Here is a 12,632-nt window from a genome sequence, read left to right as displayed (position 1 = left end):
GGGGCTGAAAAAGCTTCATTTTATTGCGTCATTCTTGGCGCAGACTTTTTTGGCGCAAAAAATCTTTCTGTTTCCGGCGTCATACGTGTCGCCGGAAGTTGCGTCATTTTTGACGTTCTTTTGCGCCAAAAATGTCGGCGTTCCGGAAGTGTCGTCATTTTTGGCGCCAAAAAGCATTTAGGCGCCAAATAATGTGGGCGTCTTATTTGGCGCAAAAAAATATGGGCGTTGCTTTTGTCTCCACATTATTTAAGTCTCATTTTTTCTTTGCTTCTGGTTGCTAGAAGCTTGTTCATTGGCATTTTTTCCCATTCCTGAAACTGTCATTTAAGGAATTTGATCAATTTTGCTTTATATGTTGTTTTTTCTCTTACATATTGCAAGATGTCTCACGTTGCATCTGAGTCAGAAGATACTTCAGGAAAATCGCTGTCTGGTGCTGGAACTACCAAAGCTAAGTGTATCTGCTGTAAACTTTTGGTAGCTATTCCTCCAGCTGTTGTTTGTACTAATTGTCATGACAAACTTGTTAATGCAGATAATATTTCCTTTAGTAATGTACCATTACCTGTTGCAGTTCCATCAACATCTAATGTTCAGAATGTTCCTGATAACATAAGAGATTTTGTTTCTGAATCCATCAAGAAGGCTATGTCTGTTATTCCTCCTTCTAGTAAACATAAAAAATCTTTTAAAACTTCTCTTTATACAGATTAATTTTTAAATGAACATCATCATTCTGATTCTGATGACTCTTCTGGTTCAGAGGATTCTGTCTCAGAGATTGATGCTGATAAATCTTCATATTTATTTAAAATGGAATTTATTCGTTCTTTACTTAAAGAAGTACTAATTGCTTTAGAAATTGAGGATTCTGGTCCTCTTGATACTAATTCTAAACGTTTAGATAAGGTCTTTAAATCTCCTGTGGTTATTCCAGAAGTTTTTCCTGTTCCTAGTGCTATTTCTGAAGTAATTTCCAGAGAATGGGATAAATTGGGTAATTCATTTAATCCTTCTAAACGTTTTAAGCAATTATATCCTGTGCCGTCTGACAGATTAGAATTTTGGGACAAAATCCCTAAGGTTGATGGGGCTATTTCTACCCTTGCTAAACGTACTACTATTCCTACGTCAGATGGTACTTCGTTAAGGATCCTTTAGATAGGAAAATTGAATCCTTTCTAAGAAAAGCTTATCTGTTTTCAGGTAATCTTCTTAGACCTGCTATATCATTGGCTGATGTTGCTGCAGCTTCAACTTTTTGGTTGGAAACTTTAGCGCAACAAGTAACAGATCATGATTCTCATAATATTATTATTCTTCTTCAACATGCTAATAATTTTATCTGTGATGCCATTTTTGATATTATCAGAGTTGATGTCAGGTTTATGTCTCTAGCTATTTTAGCTAGAAGAGCTTTATGGCTTAAAACTTGGAATGCTGATATGTCTTCTAAATCGACTCTACTTTCCATTTCTTTCCAGGGTAACAAATTATTTGGTTCTCAGTTGGATTCTATTATCTCAACTGTTACTGGTGGGAAAGGAACTTTTTTACCACAGGATAAAAAAATCTAAGGGTAAAAACAGGGCTAATAATCGTTTTCGTTCCTTTCGTTTCAACAAAGAACAAAAGCCTGATCCTTCATCCTCAGGAGCAGTTTCAGTTTGGAAACCATCTCCAGTCTGGAATAAATCCAAGCCTTCTAGAAAAGCAAAGCCAGCTTCTAAGTCCACATGAAGGTGCGGCCCTCATTCCAGCTCAGCTGGTAGGGGGCAGGTAACGTTTTTTCAAAGAAATTTGGATCAATTCTGTTCACAATCTTTGGATTCAGAACATTGTTTCAGAAGGGTACAGAATTGGTTTCAAGATAAGACCTCCTGCAAAGAGATTTTTCTTTCCCGTGTCCCAGTAAATCCAGTGAAAGCTCAAGCATTTCTGAAATGTGTTTCAGATCTAGAGTTGGCTGGAGTAATTATGCCAGTTCCAGTTCTGGAACAGAGGCTGGGGTTTTATTCAAATCTCTTCATTGTACCAAAGAAGGAGAATTCCTTCAGACCAGTTCTGGATCTAAAAATATTGAATCGTTATGTAAGGATACCAACGTTCAAAATGGTAACTGTAAGGACTATCTTGCCTTTTGTTCAGCAAGGGCATTATATGTCCACTATAGATTTACAGGATGCATATCTGCATATTCCGATTCATCCAGATCATTATCAGTTCCTGAGATTCTCTTTTCTGGACAAGCATTACCAGTTTGTGGCTCTGCCGTTTGGCCTAGCTACAGCTCCAAGAATTTTTACAAAGGTTCTCGGTGCCCTTCTGTCTGTAATCAGAGAACAGGGTATTGTGGTATTTCCTTATTTGGACGATATCTTGGTACTTGCTCAGTCTTTACATTTAGCAGAATCTCATACGAATCAACTTGTGTTGTTTCTTCAAGATCATGGTTGGAGGATCAATTCACTAAAAAGTTCATTGATTCCTCAGACAAGGGTAACCTTTCTGGGTTTCCAGATAGATTCAGTGTCCATGACTCTGTCTTTGACAGACAAGAGACGTCTAAAATTGATTTCAGCTTGTCGAAACCTTCAGTCACAATCATTCCCTTCGGTAGCCTTATGCATGGAAATTCTAGGTCTTATGACTGCTGCATCGGACGCGATCCCCTTTGCTCGTTTTCACATGCGACCTCTTCAGCTCTGTATGCTGAATCAATGGTGCAGGGATTACACAAAGATATCTCAATTAATATTTTTAAAACCGATTGTACGACACTCTCTAACGTGGTGGACAGATCACCATCGTTTAATTCAGGGGGCTTCTTTTGTTCTTCCGACCTGGACTGTAATTTCAACAGATGCAAGTCTTACAGGTTGGGGAGCTGTGTGGGGATCTCTGACGGCACAAGGAGTTTGGGAATCTCAGGAGGTGAGATTACCGATCAATATTTTGGAACTCCGTGCAATTTTCAGAGCTCTTCAGTCTTGGCCTCTTCTGAAGAGAGAATCGTTCATTTGTTTTCAGACAGACAATGTCACAACTGTGGCATACATCAATCATCAAGGAGGGACTCACAGTCCTCTGGCTATGAAAGAAGTATCTCGAATTCTGGTTTGGGCGGAATCCAGCTCCTGTCTAATCTCTGCGGTTCATATCCCAGGTATAGACAATTGGGAAGCGGATTATCTCAGTCGCCAAACGTTGCATCCGGGCGAATGGTCTCTTCACCCAGAGGTATTTCTTCAGATTGTTCAAATGTGGGAGCTTCCAGAAATAGATCTGATGGCGTCTCATCTAAACAAGAAACTTCCCAGGTATCTGTCCAGATCCCGGGATCCTCAGGCGGAAGCAGTGGATGCATTATCACTTCCTTGGAAGTATCATCCTGCCTATATCTTTCCGCCTCTAGTTCTTCTTCCAAGAGTAATCTCCAAGATTCTGAAGGAATGCTCGTTTGTTCTGCTGGTAGCTCCGGCATGGCCTCACAGGTTTTGGTATGCGGATCTTGTCCGGATGGCCTCTTGCCATCCGTGGACTCTTCCGCTAAGACCAGACCTTCTGTCGCAAGGTCCTTTTTTCCATCAGGATCTCAAATCCTTAAATTTAAAGGTATGGAGATTGAACGCTTGATTCTTGGTCAAAGAGGTTTCTCTGACTCTGTGATTAATACTATGTTACAGGCTCGTAAATCTGTATCCAGAGAGATATATTATAGAGTCTGGAAGACTTATATTTCTTGGTGTCTTTCTCATCATTTTTCTTGGCATTCTTTTAGAATTCCGAGAATTTTACAGTTTCTTCAGGATGGTTTAGATAAAGGTTTATCCGCAAGTTCATTGAAAGGACAAATCTCTGCTCTTTCTGTTCTTTTTCACAGAAAGATTTCTAATCTTCCTGATATTCATTGTTTTGTACAGCTTTGGTTCGTATAAAACCTGTCATTAAGTCAATTTCTCCTCCTTGGAGTTTGAATTTGGTTCTGGGGGCTCTTCAAGCTCCTCCTTTTGAACCCATGCATTCATTGGACATTAAATTACTTTCTTGGAAAGTTTTGTTCCTTTTGGCGATCTCTTCTGCCAGAAGAGTCTCTGAATTATCTGCTCTTTCTTGTGAGTCTCCTTTTCTGATTTTTCATCAGGATAAGGCGGTGTTGCGAACTTCTTTTGAATTTTTACCTAAGGTTGTGAATTCCAACAACATTAGTAGAGAAATTGTGGTTCCTTCATTATGTCCTAATCCTAAGAATTCTAAGGAGAAATCGTTGCATTCTTTGGATGTTGTTAGAGCTTTGAAATATTATGTTGAAGCTACTAAGTCTTTCCGAAAGACTTCTAGTCTATTTGTTATCTTTTCCGGTTCTAGAAAAGGCCAGAAAGCTTCTGCCATTTCTTTGGCATCTTGGTTGAAATCTTTAATTCATCATGCCTATGTCGAGTCGGGTAAAACTCCGCCTCAAAGGATTACAGCTCATTCTACTAGGTCAGTTTCTACTTCCTGGGCGTTTAGGAATGAAGCTTCGGTTGATCAGAAGCAGTTTTTGGTAGAAAAGTACTTCAGGCAGCGGTTTCAGTTTGAATCTTCTGTTTATGTTTTTCATTAAACTTTATTTTGGGTGTGGATTATTTTCAGCAGGAATTGGCTGTCTTTATTTTATCCCTCCCTCTCTAGTGACTCTTGCGTGGAAAGATCCACATCTTGGGTAGTCATTATCCCATACGTCACTAGATCATGGACTCTTGCTAATTACATGAAAGAAAACATAATTTATGTAAGAACTTACCTGATAAATTCATTTCTTTCATATTAGCAAGAGTCCATGAGGCCCGCCCTTTTTTGTTGTGGTTATGATTTTTTTGTATAAAGCACAATTATTCCAATTCCTTATTTTATATGCTTTTGCACTTTTTTCTTATCACCCCACTTCTTGGCTATTCATTAAACTGAATTGTGGATGTGGTGAGGGGTGTATTTATAGGCATTTTAAGGTTTGGGAAACTTTGCCCCTCCTGGTAGGAATGTATATCCCATACGTCACTAGCTCATGGACTCTTGCTAATATGAAAGAAATGAATTTATCAGGTAAGTTCTTACATAAATTATGTTTTTTTGTATAAAGCACAATTATTTCCACATTCCTTTGTTGATGCTTTTTACTCCTTTCTTTATCACCCCACTGCTTGGCTATTCGTTAAACTGAATTGTGGGTGTGGTGAGGGGTGTATTTATAGGCATTTTGAGGTTTGTGAAACTTTGCCCCTCCTGGTAGGATTGTATATCCCATACGTCACTAGCTCATGGACTCTTGCCAATATGAAAGAAATTAATTTATCAGGTAAGTTATTACATAAATTATGTTTTTCAATGCTTTTGCTATTTTCTTATAGCCACCTACTATTTTGTGAAGCTCAACAACCTTTTGGCGCACATCACAGCTATATTCCTTAGTTTTACCTATTGTGATGAATGACTAAGGGAATTTGGCCTATGTGTCACTTCATATTTATAGCCATGTGAAACAGGAAGCCATGGTTGAACAATTTCCTGTTCCTAGTCACCTAGGTGTACTAAAAAAAAAATATTAACTGGAATATACTTCAAATATATTGTTCTCATATGAATTCAAATGAATTCACAGGGGTGCCAATAATTGTGGCACACATATATTTAACTTTTTTTTGGGATAGACCTGTGTTGTGTGCAATTTTTTGATATCCATGAGAGAAGAGTATTTTTGTGTATTTTTTAAAAGATCAAAAGGTTAAACAATAAATAAAACATTTTACAACCTACTTTGCTCATATTTACCAGGGGTGCCAATATTAGTGGAGGGCACTGCACATATATATATATATATATATATATATATATATATATATATATATATATATATATATATAAAATCACTAAATTATTGGCACTAACAAGTGTTTAAAAACTGAAAACAGTTAGTTATGTCAACATCTAGCACAAAAAAACACACACACACAGTACTGGGCATCCCATGATCCTGCAAAACTCTCAGCCCTGTGTGCTCACGAGTACTAACAGCCAGCTGCAAAGCTTATAGTGAATCAGGCACTTAACCCCAGTCAAGCCTGGTGCAAAGCAACCTAGGGAAAATTACAAAATTCTTAATACAGCTTAATCTGGCACTCTCTTGCAAACACACAACTAGATTTTAATCAAAATGGAAGAGTCACTGGAAGCTGTTCAGTTGTCTGTGAGTGCAGGACTTACATGATAACTATAACTGGTGTCTCTATACCCTCTAATACCTAGACACTAATCTCGCCCAACTACCTCTTACCTCTGTGTAGGTTTGCAAGTTACCCTGAACCAAGTTGTAATACCACTGCAATAATTATTTGTTAGATGGTATCTTGTCCCTTAGGAGTCATATCTATATAAAGGGATGAAGCCCAGAAATACTCCATCAAACAATACACGGGTAAATCCACTTGCTTACAGTCCTGACATGTGCCATCTTCTGCAAAGATTGTGGAGATTAATGTGATGCACATGCTGAGCAGACAGCACCATCTTAAAATCATGGAGACCTAAGTAATGCCCCCTGGCCCTAAGTTTTTTAGGTATGAGCTTGTTAGCCTAAGCAATGGAAGAAACACTATATGATGTATGGCACTTTTGCATGCATGAACTTCATGTGCAGGAGGGACAAGTTACCAACAATGGCCCAGCATTTATGATACATCCTTGCGCACATAACTGGTGAGGTGGACAGTACATTTTTCTGGGGTGGAGGTCACAGTGCATCAGGGAATTGCAGTGGCTTTTAATTTAAACAGTATATACAATTTTTGCTAATAAAGGGTGGCCCACGTATTAGTTTTGTGTTGTACACTTTCATCACGGCTGCCTGACCATTGTGTTGTAATAACAAGCTGCAGGCAATGCTTGGGCCCTGATAACTTACATAATGCAGGACTTAGGTGCAAGAACACTGATTGACTATGTACAGCCTCCTCACTGACTGTCCAGAACACATAAAGGGATGGGAGCTGGATGGGAGGGGCTGAGCGAGCTGAAACCTAAACAGAAGGATTACTGTTGTGTCCGTGTCTCATAACTGGCTGGCGGCGGCTTCTGTTCTCTCCCCAAGGTGAAGTCTGTCTCACTTATTCCTGAGTCTCCTCACTCATGCAGAGATGCACTAGTTCCCAGCTTCTTTCTGACGCTCTGACCCGCTCTAGTCCCAGCTGCTCTGCCTCTTCCTCCCTTTGCTCCAGTGACAACGTCCGGTCACGTTCAGGCTGTGACACACTGCAAGCGATGCGGCGCAAAGCAGCTGCTTCGCACCGCATCGCATCACTTCTGAAGTTCAATTATTTCATCTCTGAGAGCTTATCTACTCGTCCTGACGCAGCAGAGTGCTCAGAGATGAAAAGGCAGGACACACTGAGCGCATACAGCTGCATGTACACGCTGAGCGTCGCTCCGCTTGCAGTGTGTCACAGCCTTTCTACCTGGTGCTGTTAATCACCAGGAACGTGACTGGTGCTGATTGGCTCCCCCCCAAAAGGCAGCCATGAGAGCTGCTTCTATTGGGGGCTTATTGGCCTCGCTGAGCTTCAAGCACTCAGTGGGTGGAACTGGCACTCGCGGCTCATAGGTCAACAGTAGTCATGTTGCGCAAAGGAGAGAGGCAGACCTGCTCACTGCCTCTCTCCATAAATTAACATGCCAAAAAATCATATATTTTTTTTTCATTTAAAATTATTTTTTTTGCACCATGATGATAGGTGAGGCACTGCCTCCCCTGACTGCACGTCCCTGCAACACACGTTAAATTCAATTGCGCTCAAGTTTACTTTCAACTCGTAAAAGAGCCATGATAAACCCCTTATTGCTCACGCGCAACAGTTAGCACGCCACTCATAATCTAGCCCTTAATGTTGCATAATGTGGCATCTCAAGGGAGAACAGGAACAGCATAAATTGTACACAAACGCATGAGGTGTTTAATAGCTTTACCTGCTGCCCAAGAATGGTGTCTGCTTCCTGATTAAGCTATCACACTGTACAAAAATTGTTTCTTATAACTCTATCACATTTTTGCAACTTTTTGTAACTGTAATATTATCTGCTGGTACATTTTCTATGTTTCTAGGCAAGAACAATATTTTGACTTCTTTAAGGACTGCTCAGCCTTTGGTGATGCTGTGTTACTGCAAAAACTGAAAATGCTGCACTTGGCCATTTGCATCCCTGAGATCTTGAGAGGAAATCAAATATACATTCAGAGATTTATTTCATGACATTTAAATGGATATGAAACCCAAAACTTTTTCTTTTGTGATTCAGACAGAGCATAGCGTTTTTAAAAAGTTTCATATTCTATTATCAAATTTGCATCGTTCCCATGATCTGCAGCACTACATGGTAGGAAATAGGGCTGCCATCTAGTGCTGTTGCAAATGGATACCATTCTTGCAAAACCGCTGTCATATAGTGCTCCAGAAATAGAACCGGCTCCTAAGCATATGTCCCTGCTTTTCAACAAAAGATACCAAGAGAATGAAGAAAAATTAATAATAGAAATAACTTAGAAAGTTGTTTAAAATTGCATGCTCTATCTGAATCATGACATACATTTGTGGGGTTTCATATTTTAAGGACCCTGTACAGGGAGTGAGCACAATGTTATCTATATGATCTAGTACTGTCTGGCTGCAAGATTAAAAAGCTAATAAAAGCACTGAGATAAGAAGCGGCCTGCAGGGATTTAGAAACAGGCAAACTTAGAGGATATAATGTATATTAATATAACAATGTTGGTTATGCAAAGCTCGGGAATGGGTAGTAAAGAAGTTATCTATCTTTTTAAACATATGGAAAAGGCTGGTTTGCTCACTTAATCCTCAACCCTTTGATCTCAAGAAAATGCCCATTTCAATGGGCTAAGACGGCAGGAAGAGCAGATATCCTTATCTTTCTCTAACACAATGGCCTTATTGTCTTATCTCAGTATATATACAAAAAAGCCTATGCTTGTGCGCTAAAATATTCATTTTCAGTTGCTAGATATAATGCTAAGCAGCTGGTATATCAACTCATTGGGAAAACATTAAAGCAACAATACTCTAATGCACTTTCATGTAGTTATCATATTTTGGAAATACATTTTAATAGTTAAGCCACAGCTTCTGTCCAAAAAGATATCACCTGAAGTAAATCTGAAGGAAATATCAGTGTGCTTATCTTGTCTATCTTGCATGTTAGAGAGATTGTTGACTGAAAACATAGCCAATATAAGATGAAACATAGCTATTTTTAAAGTTTGTTTGATTTATTTTCCATTATATCTCTAAACGCCCCATAATTATTAGTGAGAAGATCAGGTTCAGGCAATTATTGACTTACTTTTTTCTAAGCCATTATAACCTATTATGTATATTTCTGGGATATCATTTTTTTAACTACATTTGGCTAAAAGCATACATATTTATGTGGTGATGGTGTTATTGTGTGCCTTTATTATTATTACTAGTACTAAAGCCCGTGTACACGGGCCATTTTTTTGCAGGACAGCGGTCCCACCCCTTGCTCTCTCCCCCTCTCTTTTGCTCTCTCTCCCCCCTCTCTTTTGCGCTCTCTCCCCATCTCCTTTGCTCTCTCTCCCCCCTTTCTTTTGCTCTCTCTGCCCCCTCTTTTGTTCTCTTTCCCCTCTTTGGCTCCCCCCCCCTCTTTTGCTCTCTCTCCCCCCTCTTTGGCTCTCTCCCCTCTTTTGCTCTCTCTCCACTTTGGCTCTCTTTCCTCTTTTGCTCTCTCCTCTTTGGTTTGCTTTCCTCTTTTGCTCTCTCTCTTCCCCCTCTTTGGCTCTCTCTCCCCACTTTGGCTCTCTCCCCTCTCTATTTGGCTCTCTCCCACACTCTTTGGCCCTTCTCCCCCCTCTGTTGCTCGCTCTCTGGCTCTGTCTTTCAAACCCTTTGCCTCTCTGGCCACGCCCCCATCGCAGCACCCCGCCCGGCCATGCCCCATCACTGTGACACTGCCCGGTCACGCCCCCTCAACACATCCGCCCACGCCCCTCGCCACGCCCGGCTACATCCCCATTGCGACACTCCCGTCGGCCATGCTTCAGCCTTGCTCTGTGCTGAGTGCTAAGTGTCAGGACGGTCAGGTATGTTTGTCACGTGCAGTCTCTACTACGCATGACTGCATCTGACAAACATACTTGGCCATTTATTATATAGGATTATTATTATCAGTTATTTGTAGAGAGTCAACAGATTCAGCAGTTCTAAAAGCATTAGTCTAATATGCAAGGTAACAATTTGTCATGACATGCTCTTAAACTGTCTACTCCTTTAAATGTGGGAGGTCATTCTTTTTAAGGATCCACTATAAAGTCTGCACATTTCCTCCACACCTTGCTTGGTATTCTATCCAAGCTGTGTGAATTACTCTACATCTCTATTGTGAAGTAATTTATATACCTTTATTTTCAGTGTCTGTCTGTCAGAAGCAATCCAGAGCATATCCTGCCGGGACCTCCCTGCACTCCTGAAGACTATCCGGAGTTGTTTCACATATCTCCTATATAGAGAATCCTATTACAAATTTTCCAGATACCCAATTTCAGATAAAATACTAGTAGATCTCTAGTTTCTAAAACTATCTTACGGCAATATTACCTGTAAGCCAAACACGGAACTGATTCCTCTGACATCAGCAACCTCAGTAGGTGTCTCAGACCAAACCAGTCTCTAGTTTCTAAAACTATCTTACGGCAATATTACCTGTAAGCCAAACACGGAACTGATTCCTCTGACATCAGCAACCTCAGTAGGTGTCTCAGACCAAACCAGTCGCTACTCTACTCCAGGTCATACTAGCAGCTGACCACATTACGGCTCCTACGATTCCATCTGTGGAATTTGCCATTGCACTTCTCTCAGCTGTATCGGTAAGCCTGTTTATTCTTCCATCCTGTAATAGTATATTAATATATTCTAATAAAATTATACTGCAGTAGTTTGGTGTTGTTGTTTCTATGCTCACTGCAAAACTTCCTGGGCCAAACAAACTCATGAGCATAAAGCAATATTACCATATATGAACTGCTGAGATTAAGCTGATTGCTATTTTTTAATCTATTTCTCTTCTCAATATACTTTGCAACAACTAGCTTAATTTCTAGCTACATTGTAATTAGGTATCAATAACTAAAATAATTTCCCAAGTATTTAAGGATATGTTTCATGCAGGATCTGCAGTTTGAGGTTCACAGTCTACTTAAAACCATTTCAATAATTTTCACAGGCGTGACACAATTATGAGAGACAAAGGGATAGAGGACCCTGCCAAGAGTTGCACTGTTGTAAATCAACTCTCATGAAGGTGATCTACAAAGCAGCTAGGCTAGTAGGCTTACATGCTAAGGGGGTCAAGAGGATCACTAAAGGAGGAAAAGAACTAAGATAGGAAAATGTTAGTGTATATTATATGCATCCCTGAACAGTAGAGTCTTTAAGGAGCGCTTGAAAGTTTGAAAACTAGGGGAGAGTCTTGTGGAGGAAGGCAGAGTTCCACAAAATAGGGGTCAGTCTGGAAAAGTCTTGTAGATGGCAATGAGAGGCCGTAACAAGAGAGGAGGAGAGAAGGAGGTCATGAGCAGAGTGAAGGGGATGGGAGGGAGAGTATCTAGAGACAAAGTTGGAACTATAGGGTGGAGCAGTGTTATTGAGAGCTTTAAAAGCAAGAGTCAGGATTTTGTGTTTTATTCTGGAGATTAGAGGAAGCCAGTGAAGGGACTAGCAGAGAGGTGCAGCAGATGAGGAGCGATGTGTAAGCAAGATTAGCCTGGCAAAGGCATTTATTATGGATTGTAAGGGAGATAGACGGCAGCTAGGGAGGCCAGAGAGAATGGAGTTGCAATAGTCAAGACAAGAAATGATGAGAGAGTGGATTAAAGTCTTACTTGTGTCTTGTGTGAGGAAGTTGCACATTTTGGAAATGTTTTTAAGGTAAAGGTGGCAGGAATTGGCCAAAGAAGGAATGTGTGGAGTGAAAGAGAGATTTAAATTAAGTGTGACCCCAAGACATCGGGCATCCGGGGTTGGGGAAGTGATGTTATTATCAATAGTTAGAAAAAGTTGGGGGTAGGGATTTTGGAAAAAGGGGGGGAGGAATAAGGAGCTAAATAGTTTAGAGATTTAGCTTAAGGTAGTGAGAGGACATCCAGGATAAAATATTAGAAAGACAGTTAGTGACACGAATTAGTAAGGAAGGGGATAGGTCTGGTGCAGAGATGTAGATTTGGGTATCATCAGCATACAAATGGTATTGAAACCCATGGGACTGTATTAAGGAACCTAAGGATGATGTACAGTATAAATTGAGAAGAGAAGGGGACCGACAGAGCCTTGTGGTACCCCAGCAGAGAGTGGTAAAGGGTCAGAGGATGTGCCAAAGAAGGTTAAACTAAAGTTCCTGTTAGACAGGTAAGTGTAGAGCCACAAGAGGGCTGTATCACTGATGCCAAAAGATTGGAGGGTTTGGAGCAAGAGAGTGTGATCAACAGTGTCAAAGGCAACAGACAGATCAAGAAGGATTAACAGAGAAAAGTGGCCTTTTGATTTTGCTTTAATTAGGTCATTAGT

This window comes from Bombina bombina, chromosome 1, assembly GCF_027579735.1.
Source record: "Bombina bombina isolate aBomBom1 chromosome 1, aBomBom1.pri, whole genome shotgun sequence".
Taxonomy (NCBI): domain Eukaryota; kingdom Metazoa; phylum Chordata; class Amphibia; order Anura; family Bombinatoridae; genus Bombina; species Bombina bombina.
This window is presented reverse-complemented; position numbering follows the sequence as displayed.